The sequence below is a fragment of the Agelaius tricolor genome, unplaced genomic scaffold (genome assembly GCF_023055355.1).
Source record: "Agelaius tricolor isolate 1412-34295 unplaced genomic scaffold, bAgeTri1.0.p SCAF_50, whole genome shotgun sequence".
NCBI classification, from domain to species: domain Eukaryota; kingdom Metazoa; phylum Chordata; class Aves; order Passeriformes; family Icteridae; genus Agelaius; species Agelaius tricolor.
The window spans coordinates 1,163,974-1,177,354 of NW_027269310.1; positions in this window are offsets into that span (position 1 = coordinate 1,163,974).

Below are 13,381 nucleotides of genomic sequence, written 5' to 3' on the forward strand. Positions count from 1 at the left end.
TGGACCAGCTAGGATTTTCCCACTTGCTGGGAATGGTTCTCCAGGTGCCTGGTGTAAAGCGGGGCTCCCCAGCAACTGCAGATCGGCAAGATAATAAACAACTGTCTTGCTTTGAAGAGAGAGGCATCTGCTAATGAAGGCAGAAGGCTTCTCTGAAATGGAAAATGGAAATCCCCTCCCTTCCAATGATTCTAATTTAGAAATTCAAATGCTCTCAGTGAAAGATATGGGGATAGGAATGAGCCCGCAGAGCCGGGCAGCGTTTGCTGATGCTCTGAGCCCTTGCTAAAGATCCTGTGCGGGCTGTCTTAGACACCTGGGGCCAGGGATTCCTTCCAAGCTGGGCCACTTGGGCTGGGCTGGGGGCAGCCCCAGGGCAGAAGGCAGTGTGTGCAAGGGCCCTGGCTGGCACGCTGCAGCACGCTCACCGTGCCATAGAACGGAACCCGGTGACCAAGGCCCCTTTGTGACACGTAGGAAATAGAAGCTTGCCCGGCTGCTGGGAGCACGCAACGGGGCAGAACAGGACAGAGCGGTGCCGTGAGGAGCCCCCGCACAGCGCACTCGTTCCTGTCCGACCCGCAGCCTTTGCGAGGCCTTATTCCTGCAGCTGAGCTCCAGGCCAGGCCACAGGACTTGGTGACGCGTGGCCTTGCCGAGACTTCTGTTCTGCAGGTGCTCTCGAGGGCAGGGTGTGGGACTTGGTGCCCCAGAGGCATCTCCCATCCCTGCCACCAGTGCCCTCGAGGCCCCACCACAATCGTTGACTCCTTGAATCCGTGACTCCTCCACAATCCAGGAGTCTCCGGTGCTTGTGGCAGGAGCCCTCGAGAGCAGAGTGCAGGACTTGCTGTCCTGTAGCCTTGCCCAGGCTTCTGTCTTGAAGGTGCCTTCCAGGCACAACTGCAGGACTTGCTGACTCAGAGCTTTTCCCAGGCATCTCTCCTGCAAGTAGCCACAAATCCAGGCACTAACATGGAGCAGAGACCCCTGAGAGAGCCCAAGGTGCCCTGGGGGGAAGAGGAGGAAGAAGGCCCTGCAGCTACCCCAGCACAGGAGACCAAAGAGGTGCTGCCATTTGAGCAGCTGCAGGAGGGTGAGTGGCAGAGCTGGGCCACAGGCTTGGTGCCTGCAGCCAGCTTGGCGCCTTTGCATCCCATCCCATCCCATCCCATCCCATCCCATCCCATCCCATCCCATCCCATCCCATCCCATCCCATCCCATCCCCTGGGCCATGCCCATGGACAGGACAAAAAAGGGGCCTGGCAGGCACCCCGCAGAGGCTGTGCTCCATCCCCTGGGGCATCCCGGGGCTCTCCCTGCCTGGGCAGCGCAGGGCTGGGCCGTGTTCTCCGGCCTCTCCCGCAGCCCCCCAGCTCTGGCTGCGCTCGCTCTTTGCCAGGTGCAGCCCTGGAGCGCACACAAGAGCAGGAGCCCGCCCGTGGCCTCTTCCGCAGAACAGCGCAGGTAGCTGCAGCCATCCCCACCTGGGCTGGGCTTGCTGGCACCGCGCTTGGAGCATTGCCTGCAACATGCCTGGCTTCTTGCCCTTCTCCTACAGCTGGTTTGCAAATTCATCAAGAAAATTCAGGCGGAAGAGACCAGCACCATGGGCACTGGGCTCAGAGCCTATTGGCACATCTTCAAAACCAAGACCAGTGCTGCTCTGCTGGATATGCTCGTAGAGGAGGGCTTTTCCAAGCCAAAGCAAGTAAGCAGTCTGTGGCCAGGCTTTGATCCTGCCAGGAATTGCTTGCTCTCCCAAGCCATGCCTGCTGCTCACTGGAACTCTTGGAGGCCATGGCAGCGTGGTGGCAAGGGGAGCACTTGTCTGGAGAAGCTGGGGACATTCCTCCCTCTGGCAGCTTTCCAAGTCTCCCCGTGGCTTCTCCAGGTGCCCGCCATGGTCAGGTACATCCACCAGTGGCTCCTGGCCAATCAGTTTGCTGAGCACAGGCTGAACAGGAGCCTGCTGGATCTGACGGAAGCACAGCCCGCTGACGTAGTCGTGACGCTCCTGCGTGTGGCCCCGTCCTGTGACAGGTATGGGGCCCACGTGCCCAGAGGTGCTCAGGGCTCCCCAGCCCATCAGCCTGTACAGCCTGGCCCAGGTTGTACAGGTTGTAGCCTGGCCTGAGCAACAGAGAGTTCCAGGGCCCTCTGGCTGCTCCCTTTGCCAGCCCTGGCACGTCAGCCCCCGAGCCTGCTGCCATGCTCCCTCGCTGCCCCTCAGGGGCCTGTCCCCACAGGCCTGGGCTGCCTGGCTGCTGCTGGCCAGTGGCATTGGGCAGAGGCAGAGCTGGCAGCCAGCTTGGGTCCCCACTGCTGCCCAGGCCCTGCTGCTGTGTCTGAGACCCCCCTGAGACAGAGCTCTAACCCCACAGAGCTGCTTTCACCATGTGGAAGAGCATCATGTGCTCGCCCAGGACTGCAGAGCCGGCGCTGCTGATACTGCTGCACGTGCTGGGGAGCTGGCCCAAGCACAGCACGTGCACCGCCGATGGGGACAAAACGGGTGTCTTTGGCCTGGCTGTGAGTTTCTCTAACTGGCCTTTGCTGGCCCCAAGGCCGCCTCTCCAGCAGCTCTCCATCCCCCTTCCCCCACTGCATCTCCCTGCCGCAGGCGCTGGCCTGAAACCTGGCCCAGGGGCAGCTCCAGGCCCAGCAGGCCCCGTGCTCCTGCTGCCTCTCTCCGGGCCTCTCCCTGCCAAGCTCGGGCCCTGCCACACGGACACCTGGGCACTGAGCGCTCTCTCGGGGGGCTTTGTCCTTTGCAGGCAACCGTGGTGATGTGGAAGATCCTCCAGGTGCCCTGTGTGCCACATATGGTGACGGTGTATTTCCCCCGCCTCTTTGTGCATCTGCTCTCCCAAGTGTTCCTCAGCACTCTGGATATGCCAGAGGAGGTCGATGCCTTCTGGAAGGGGATATGCCAGGAGGAATACGGCCTTGCCACCAGCCCCAACAGGTGCTCCATCCCACTCCTCCTGTCCCTGCCATGTCCCTGGCCAGGAGCCAGTGCTCCCAGCATGACCTGGCCTTTGCTGTGCACGCAGGTTTGCAGTGCAGACCCTGAAGTCCCTGCTCTGCCGAATGCAGCACCAGGATGTGGTGGTGGCAATGGAAAGCAATTGTGGCTGGGACACGCTGCTATGTGCTGACAGCCACCACTATGCCGTGGCTCTGCTGGCCAGGTGAGAGCCCCTTTTCCCCACAGCCTCTGACATGTGTGCCCAGGGAGCTCCACAGAGTCCCCGAGTCGTGGGCCAGAGGGCCTTGTCACCGAGGGATGGCCAAGCAGACTGGAAAAGGCTGGCACAGGAGGGTGCCCAGAAGAGCTGCCTCCCAAATAGCCCAGGGCCTCTTGCAGGATGCTGGGCAAAGAGCAGAGCTCTGTGAGTCACTCCTGGCAGAGGTTTGTCCCCCTGGCCCACAGCCTTGGCTCCTTTTCCTCCTGCCAGGGAGATGTGCTGTGTCTCCATCCCCTTGTGCTCCCGCATCGCTCGCTACCTGCTGCGGCTGCTCAGCACACAGGAGCCACGCTGGCAGCTGCCCGCCCTGGCCTTCCTTGTGGAGGTGAGCCTGATGGCCAGCGCCACCTGCCTGAGCTGCCTGCCAGCTCTCTGCCCTCTCGCAGCCGCCGCTGCCTGGGACGGTGCCCGCGCCCTGTGCTGCTGCCTGGGCCCAGCCCTGTGCGGCTCCGGGCTGCTGCCGGCCAGCTCCCCTGTCACTGGCCTGTGCCTTTCAGGTCCTCCAGTTCCTGGACTTGAGTCAACGTGGTGCTAAAAGAGTCCTGCAAATCTTGTCAAGGCAGCTGCAGAGCGAGTGCAGAGAGAGGCGTCGCCTGGCGCTCAGGGCCCTTCTTGAGCTCATTGAGGAGCCCTTCATGGTGAGAAGGGGGCAGCGGCTGAGGCTGAGCTGGGCAATGCAGTCGCTTGGGCTTGGCAGGGCTTTGGGCGCTGGGGCAGCTGCTCCCAGCTCTCCTGCCTCCCACTTCAGCTGCCCCAGTGCTTGGCGACAGGCCTTTGGCCTCTGGGCCCTGCGGCAGCAGGATGGCATTTCACCAACTTGTCTTCTGCACAGACCAAAAAAATGTGGAGCCTGACTGAAAGTCTTGTGCACTTCCTGTGGGATGCAGATGGAGAGATAGTTTTCATGACAGTCATGCTACTCAGCTTCATCATCTTGGACAATGCCACGCTGATGCCCGGCCCCATCACACTGCAGCTGCTTGAGGCGCTCCTGCCACTCTTTGACCACGTAAGGCTCACTGCCCCCAGCCACGGCCACTGGCTGCTGCCCGGACACTTTGTGCCCTGTGCATTTGCAGGCCTGCGCCAAGCTGAGCCCCGTGCAGCCGCAATGCTGAGCTCTTGTCTTCTTGCTTCCATCCAGAACAATTGGCAGGTTCAGCTGATCTCCATCCTGCTCTTCCGAACATTGGTGGCTCTTGCACAGCAAAGGGAAAAAAAGGCCCTGAAGACACCCCTGCGCCAGAGCCTGCTGCCCCTCTTCTTCCACTGCCATGATGACAATCGGCTTGTGGCACAGGTGAGGACTCGTGGGCTGCTGCTGTCCCCCTGGCAGGGGGCTCGGCTGCCTCCTGCCCTGGCGCCTGCCGGGCTGCAGCCTCCTGCAGGCCTTGGCACAGGGACGCGGGTCCTGCGCCCTGGGCTGCGGGGCCATTTGCGCGGCTCTGCTGCTCTCCAGGCTTCTCAGGAAACGCTGCTTTGTGTGGCCAAGTTCCTGAAGAGGAGGGATCTTGAAAGGCTGCTGAAGAGGCAGAATCTGTGGAAGTTCAGCAAGTGCCTGGTAAGGACGGCCTGCAAGCCCCAGCCTCAGTCCGGAGAAGCCCCCTGAGGGTGGTGCTCCGAGTGTGGGGCTGGCAGCTGTGCCCCTGCCCGCTGCTGCAGCCAGAGGCCGCGCGGGCTCTTCTCCAGGCTCCCGTGGGCCCGGCGTTGCTGCGGGGCGGGCCGGCCCCGTGGCTCCCCGGGCAGCAGCCGGCGCTCTGCCCTCTCCCCTCGGGAGCCCGGCGCTGGCGGCTGCTGGCCGCGCCTCAGGGCTGTGGGGCCAGGGGAGGCCGGGGCTGGGTGCAGGCAGCGCCCGGCCCAGGGGCTGAGCCAGCGCCAAGCCTTCCCTCCTGCCGCTCTCTCCAGCTGGCAGAGAACAGCAGCAGAGCGGCCGAGCACCTGCGCCGGGCCCTGCCCTACCTGCAGAGCCCACAGGAGTCCCTGCGAGCGGCGGCCATCAGCTTCATGGGTGAGCCACGAGCCCCGGCTCCCTCCCCGGCCCGGCCCGCCGCAGCCCGGCCCCAGCCCCGCCTGCTGCCCTGGCAGCGCCAGCCAGGCCCGGCGCCGTGGAGCCCCGCCTGGCCTGGGCATTGCTGCTGCCGCCCTCTGGCAGCCGTGCCCTGGGGCGGCAGCGTGCGCCAAGGGCCGGGCTGAGCCCTGCCGGGCCAGCAGCCCGTGTGGCCGCAGCGCCGGCAGCACCGCTGGCAGGGAGCTCTGCCGCTGGCGCCGTGACAGGCTCTGTGTTCACAGGCACGGCTGCGCGGCACCTGAGGGGGAAGAAGGAAGAGCTCCGGCTCATCTGCAGCGGTGAGTGAGGCCAGCGGGGGCTGCCGGGGGAGCTGCAAGCCCTGCCCCGGCTGCCGAGGGCTCTGCTCCCTGTGCGCACCAGGGGTGGCGTGGCCAGAGCACACCGAGATTTCAGGGCCACCCGGGGCATTCGTGGCCAGCAGCTTCGGGCTGCTCCCCTTGCTCCCTGCTCCCTCCTGCCCATGGCTAGAGCCGGCTGCCATGGCCCTGCCAGGGGGCTCTCCTCGACTCCCCGCAGATCTGGGATCTGACCATGGCTCTGACCCTCTCTCTTTCAGCCCTTCAACACCTGACAGAGGACACCAGCAGTGCCGTGTCAGACGTGGCACTTCCAACATTGGATGTCCTCCAGGCACTGCAGAGTGAGCCATATTCCATCTTCCAGAGGCTGCAAGATCAGCTCCGCAGGGCATGGAGGACTCGGCCTCATCTGTCCAGGCTGGGCTGGCTGCGCTGCTGCAGCTCTGCAGAGAGCTGATCGCAGAGGCTCTGTCTGCTGGGGCCACCTGTGCCAGTGGGAATTTTCCATTTCCCTAAGATTATTCTCTTCTTCTTTTGTTTTTTTCTTTCTTATATGAATATAGAGTGTGTTATAATACCCAGACTCCCAGGAGCTTTCTTTTGCTACCCAGGCTCTGCAGGGCATAGGGGAAGAGGGGGAGAAGGGTGCCTGGGCTCAGCCAGCTGTCCAGGTGTGCAGTGTTGCAGGGAAAATGGCCAGAAGCCGCTTGGCCTTTGGTGGTTCTGCTGAAGCCTTTGTGCTGGTGACAGAGCGGCTGGGCAGGGCCCGGAGCTGCGGGGATCCCTGTGAGAGTGGTGCCTGGAGATGGCCACAAGCCCTGGGCCAGGCAGGAAGCGCCCTCTGTGTCCTCCTGCCCGTCTGCTGCTGGCTGCCTTGCTGAGGGCTCCCGGGTGCCTCTGGATGGGGCTCCTCTGGAGCTGCTGTGGGGCTGCGGCGCTGCTGCCGGGCAGCTTGGCCGGGCTGGGGCAGCCCCTGAGGCGATGGGGCCAAGAAGGGATGAGGGGCTGGGAAGCCCTGACAGGACACGGCAGGGGGAAGGCACGAGGGGGATGTGTGAGGGAGTGGGTGGCTGTAACATTGGCTGGAGTGGGAGTGGGTTGGCAATGGAGAGAGCACTCACCCCGATGTTCATTTGGCAAACTGAAAACGTTTATTCTCACGCCCTTCCTTCTAAAGGGCCTTTGACAAACCCTGTCTGGATAATTTCATTGCTCTGATCTCTATGCCCTGTCAGAATCTGGCCAGTGAAATGCTGCAGCCCTGGGAGAGATGTGACTGGGCGAGGCCCCTGGCAGTCAAACCAGGGCTGGTACATTCACACAGCACGAGCCAGCCTGCACTGTGACACACGGCAACAGAGTGCAAGGCACAGCTCCGGGTGCTCCCCAGGAACCTCAGCTCTGGGAGCGCTGTCTGCCCCAAGCTCCAGGGGCTGCAGTGCGAGCCCGGCTGGGCTCTGCCCTGGGGCCATCCTGCAGGGACAGCTGGACACAGGGAGCATTCCCTTGCCACAAACAGCCAAGCCAGGGCTGCAGGGCAGCTGCTGCAGCCCGGACTGCACTGTTATGTGCTGTGCTCTGGGGCTGGGGCTCCCCACACAGGGCACTGGGCTGGTGTGCCACAGGAGACAGAGAAGCTTCAGCTTCAGCCTCACTGAGGTGGGTGTGTGGGCTGGGAAGAGTGGGGAGGCTCAAGGGGATTCACAGAGCTCATCCTGCTGCAAGGACGAGGAAAAGGGAGAGGGAGCTCAGCAGTGAGGAGAGCTGAGGGCTGGAGAGTGCCTCTGAATGACACTAAAATCCCACTGGACCTCTGAGACATTGCTGCTCCTCAGCCAGTCACAAGATGAGTCCCTAAGCCTGGGGCTCTGCCTTCCTCATGGTGAGGGGCACCAAGGAAGGCAACAGGCTGATGGAGACTGCAATGGGCTGGGAACTCACTGGGGGAAAAGAGGGAGCAGTTGGGAAGTAAAAGGCAGGTGGGGGAGAGAACTGTTCAGAGAAGAGCTGAGCTACAGCTTGAGCAAGCTGAAAAATGTCATTTGGGGTCATCCCAGATTGATTTCATTTCAGAAATTACTGAACAAGTTTATTTTTTGGGGGGAGTCACGTTTTCCCTTGGAAGTGAACACTCTGCAAACTTGGGCTGTGCTGCCAAAATGCTTGAGCAAGTCTGTGCTGCAGGTCACACCATTTCTTCTTTGGCTGATTCCAGCCCAGGGCTGAGCCCAGCAGAGCCCTGGCAGAGCCCAGAGCAGCCTCAGCAGCCGCAGAGCCCGGCTTCAAGGAGAGAAAGCAGAAAGTGCCCATCAGCTGAGGGCTCCTGTGCCCTTGTGCCAAGGCCTGCGGTGCCCAGGCCATGCTGGCTGTGCCCAGAGCTGTGCCCAGAGCTGCCCATCCCTGCTGCCTTTGGCAGCAGAGCAGGAGGGCAGGACATGTGCCCAGCCTGCAGCCAGCCACGGCACATCCAGCCCTCAGCAGCTGCCCAGAGCAGGATGCTCCTGTGCTCGCTGCCATCTCCCAAAAGCTCTGATCCCACCCTGCCAAGCACACAGGGACCCACCTCACGCCAGCCACGGCTGCAAGAAAAGCTGCTCCCAAACCATGGCCTCAGCCTTCTCCAAGGCCACCGCTCATCCATGCCACAGCTGCTCCCAAGCACTTCCCAATACAGACTAGAGCCCACCTAGAATGCTTCCTCTAGAAAAAGAAACAAAAAATTATTGAAAATAGATTACAGACAAAAGGGGGAAACAAGGTCAAAACTCTTATCTCTGTCAGGGCCTTGAGGAAGGCCCAACTCCTACATGGTAGGGAAAAACCCAGCCATGGCTGAGGGAAGCCCACACTTTCTCCCTTCCCCCTGCACTGCCCCCCAAAATCACGGTGATCCCAAAGCAAACAAGGGCAGTGCAGCAGCCCAGCCCTTCCTTGCCTGCAGAGCAAAGCAGCCCCTGCACAGCTTCTGGAGTCCCACCTCTGCTCCCAGCATGGGGCTTTGCTTGTGTCGGGCTGGCTGCCCCAGCCCCAGCCCCAGCCCAGGCCACGGTGGCTGCTGGGGGCTGTTGGCAGGGCCAGGAGCCCACTCCCATTTCATACCCAGCCCAGCCCATGCCCCAGCCCTGCCAAAAGCAGCTGGGCAGTGACTGAAGAAGAGTTGCATCTGCCCCAGCAGAGGGGGAACCTTTGCTTCCCAGCCAGGCTGGGCCATGCCCAAATCTGGCAGCATTTCCCCGGGTGGGGACTCACCTGCAAATTCCCTGTGGAGTCTGGCTTTGAAGAAGGTGCCAGAATCAAAGTCCATCACCTTCAGCCTCCAGTGGCCAGGCTGAGGAAGAGCTTCTCATCCTTGATGTCATCCAGGCTGTCTCCAGCAGCAGCAGCAGCAGCAGCAGCAGCAGCAGCAGCATCCCCACCCGGTACAGCTTCTCCAGGGGCTCCTTCTCCTTCCCTGGGGGCAGACCAGGCTCTCAGGGCTCTGCCCAGGGCCCCAGCTGTCAGGGAACCAGCACAAGCAAAACCAGCTTGGATGGCGGCCACCAGTGCTGGGCAGAGCAGCTCAGCTGCAGCACAAGGGCTGCGTGTGCCCATCCCATGACCCCCGTGCAGTGACACAGGAAGCACAAAAAGGTCTGGGTTCCTTTGCTTCTGATTGCCAAGGCATGTGTGGAGCTGCAACTTACCAGGGCCCTGGATCAAAGTGTGCCTGTGGCTCTCTCCCTTCTTCTATGGCCGAGGAATATCCTGCACCCAAGGATCACAGAACAGGTCTTCTAATGTGGGTCTTTCCAAGGAGTTCACGGATAAACACCACTTGATCAGATCTTTGCACTCTGGGCAGAGAAAGCAGAAAGTGCCGGTCAGCCAGAGAAGGCTCCTGTTGGCTTTGCCCCACTATTGCCATGCCCAGGCCTTGCTGGATGCGCTCAGGGCTGGGCCTAAACTTTCCCATCAATTCCCTGTTTTGGAGGAGAGCAGGACATGTGCCACCTCCTCAGCAGCTGCCAGAGCAGGATGCTCATGAGCCCGCTGCTGGCTCCCAGCACTGGGATTCCCCCCGTGCCCAGAGAAGAGGATCCACCTTGAGAGAGCCCTTGTGGCAGCGGGAGCTGGCCCCAGCTGAGGTTCCGGCCCCTCCTGAAAGGGTGCTCCCCGCAGACCATCTGGTGCAGCAGGATGCCCAGGGACCAGATCGTTGCTGCCTCGCCATGGTACCAGCCAAAGTGGGTCCATTCCGGGGGGCTGTAGGACAGTGTTCCTATGGAATACAGATGGAGTTCAGCAGGGGGATGCTGCTGCTCCCAGAGCCTGGCCCCAGCACCCCTGGGCCTGCGGGGGCTGCATCAGTGGCACACAGGGTGACCACTGCCCTCTCGCCAGCACCTGGGACTTGTGTTGACTTAGGGTTGGATAGGAAGCCACTGGTGTCAGAAGAGGGCTGTGGAAACCCTGGCAAGACCCAACCATGACAAGGAAGAACCCACTCACTGCTGGTGAAAACATGCCCTTATCCTCCCTGTCTGCATTGCCCCAAAAATATTAGGAAGCCAAGGCAAACAGGGCGAGTGGAGCAGTGCAAGCCCTTCCTCTCGCCTGCACACCAAACTGGCTGGGGCACAGGTTCCTCCCCGCTCTCTGCTACCCCCACCCACGGGGGTTTTGGTCGGGCTGGCTGCCCCAGCCCAGCCCCAGTCCTGGGCAGAGTGGCTGGCAAAGGCTGCCAGCAGGGCTGGAAGATGGCTCCCCACCCAGCCCCGCTCTAAAGCAACTCAGCTGAAGACTCAGTCCCCTGACTGGCAGCAAAAGGGAGAATCCCCGCTGCCACAGCCAGCCTTGTGCTGCAGCTGAGCTGCTCTGCCCAGCACTGGTGGCCGCCATCCAAGCTGGTTTTGCTTGTGCTGGTTCCCTGACAGCTGGGGCCCTGGGCAGAGCCCTGAGAGCCTGGTGTCCCCCCAGGGAAGGAGCAGGAGCCCATGGAGAAGCTGTACCGGGTGGGGATGCTGCTGCTGCTGCTGCTGCTGCTGCTGCTGCTGCTGGAGACAGCCTGGATGACATCAAGGATGACAAGCTCTTCCTCAGCCTGGCCACTGGAGGCTGAAGGTGATGGACTTTGATTCTGGCACCTTCTTCAAAGCCAGACTCCACAGGGAATTTGCAGGTGAGTCCCCACCCGGGGAAATGCTGCCAGATTTGGGCATGGCCCAGCCTGGCTGGGAAGCAAAGGTTCCCCCTTTGCTGGGGCAGATGCAACTCATTCTTCAGTCGCTGCCCAGCTGCTTTTGGCAGGGCTGGGGCATGGGCTGGGCTGGGTACGAAATGGGAGTGGGCTCCTGGCCCTGCCAACAGCCCCCAGCAGCCACCGTGGCCTGGGCTGGGGCTGGGGCTGGGGCAGCCAGCCCAACACAAACAGAGCCCCATGGTGGGAGCAGAGGTGGGACTCCAGAAGCTGTGCAGGGGCTGCTTTGCTCTGCAGGCAAGGAAGGGCTGGGCTGCTGCACTGCCCTTGTTTGCTTTGGGATGACCGTGATTTTGGGGGGCAGTGCTGGGTGGAAGTGAGAAAGTGTGGGCTTCCCTCAGCCATGGCTGGGTTTTTCCCTACCATGTAGGAGTTGGGCCTTCCTCAAGGCCCTGACAGAGATAAGATTTTTTCCCGTTTTTCTTGTTTTCCCTTTTTGTCTCTAATCTCTTTTCAAGAATGTGTTGTTTGTTTTTCCAGAGGAAGCGTTCCAGGTGGTCCAGTGTGGATGGGGAAGTGCTTGGGAGCAGCTGTGGCGTGGATGGGCGGTGGCCTTGGAGAAGGCTGAGGCCATGGTTTGGAGCAGCTTTTCTTGCAGCCGTGGCTGGCGTGAGGTGGGTCCCTGTGTGCTTGGCAGGGTGGGATCAGAGCTTTTGGGAGATGGCAGCGAGCACAGGAGCATCCTGCTCTGGGCAGCTGCTGAGGGCTGGATGTGCCGTGGCTGGCTGCAGGCTGGGCACATGTCCTGCCCTCCTGCTCTGCTGCCAAAGGCAGCAGGGATGGGCAGCTCTGGGCACAGCTCTGGGCACAGCCAGCATGGCCTGGGCACCGCAGGCCTTGGCACAAGGGCACAGGAGCCCTCAGCTGACGGGCACTTTCTGCTTTCTCTCCTTGCAGCCGGGCTCTGCGGCTGCTGAGGCTGCTCTGGGCTCTGCCAGGGCTCTGCTGGGCTCAGCCCTGGGCCCAGCTGGGCTGGCTCTGCCCTCCCATTGCTCTGACAGCTTTGCATCAGACGAGCCCCTTGCGAGCACAGCGCCTGAGCTTTCTGCTTTGGCAGCTGAGTGAGACTCTGCTGCAGGCCCAGAGATTGCAGCTGGGGACACACATCCAATTGGCAAGAACCCAAACTCTCCACAGTCCCAGCTGAACGCCTGGATCTGCACAGGGTGTTTGTCTGTCCCATTCCTCCTTCTTGATTGGCTGGAATTGTGCAATTGCACTTTCTTCCTCCTCTAGAAGTGCCTGAGTGGGCCAAAGCTGGTGAGTGGGCTGTGTTCCTGAGGCAGTGCAGTCTGGAGCTGATGGATGGAGAATTGCCCTTCTGCACTGCCAAACCAGAGCAAAAAGCCCTAAGTGGCACTTTTTGTCTCTAAGAAATCCCTGACAGTTTCAAAGGGAATGTGCAGCTCATTCCCAGGCTGAGAAGGAAGGGCATCTTCTAAAGGATTTGGGCTTGGACAGAATTTCCATTCCCAGTCCTGCTTGGAGCGGGAAGGGCACAAAGCAATTTCCTCTTGCTTTGAGCACAATTTCAAATGGCAATGTTGGAAACAAAGCCCAGAATCTTTTCAAAGGCTGCTGGGATAAGTAAGATGGATCCATGCCATCAGCACATTTACAATGTAAATAACTGAGTTGCCCTTTAAAAAAGATCATTTACCTCTTAATGCAAAGTTTCAGAAGTTTTTCACTAACACTTGGGTTTTGTTTTCATCTTTAACATTTTATATAGTTTTTTTTCTTTTTCCTTTTTTTCCTTTAAATAGAAAACATGTCCTACAGAAGGAGTGTCCTTTGCTCCTGGTTCCTGTGTGGAGCAGCTCCCTTGCTGCTGGCTGAGCTGCTCAGGCAGAGCCCGGCAGCTCCTGGCCCTGCAGGGCTGAGGCTTTTCCCCGTTGCTGGGCACAGACTGATGGAGCAGCACTGCTGAACACGGGCACACACAGAGGGCCCAGCAGCAGCTGCCTTTGGCCACCTGAGGCTCCAAGGCCCAACCTCTGAGCAGCCAGGGCTGGAAGAGACTGGCAGCATCTGATCCCTGACTCTGGGCCAGGGCTGCACAAATGACCCCACAGCAGCAGCAGCAGCAGCAGCAGATGGAGCTGACTTTCAGCACAGCCCCTGGCCCTGTTCCCTCCCGTGTGCAGCGGTGTCAGAGCAGCCTGAGGCACCTGGGAGCCCCCAGTGCCAGCAGGGACTTGAGATGGCAGCCCTGGGCTCCTGGAGGCTGTGCAAGGAACGGAGCTGGGCACTCCCTGTCCATGGGGAGCTTCCAGATGGAAAAGGCTGCTGTGCCCAGGCAGCTCCAAGGGCACAGAAAGGAGGCTCTGGAGCACTGGATCTGTGCCAGTGCCACAGTCCTGGGCAGCAGCCAGCCAGCCCTGGGGGAACAGAGGGCACAGCAAGAGGGACAGAAGCAGGCAAGGGCAGAGACTGGGAAGAGCCAGGCCCGCGAGCAGGAACAGCTGCTCCATTGCACTCTTGGAGAAAGCTCTTGGCTGCTTCAAAGCGCTGAAAGGCGTGAAG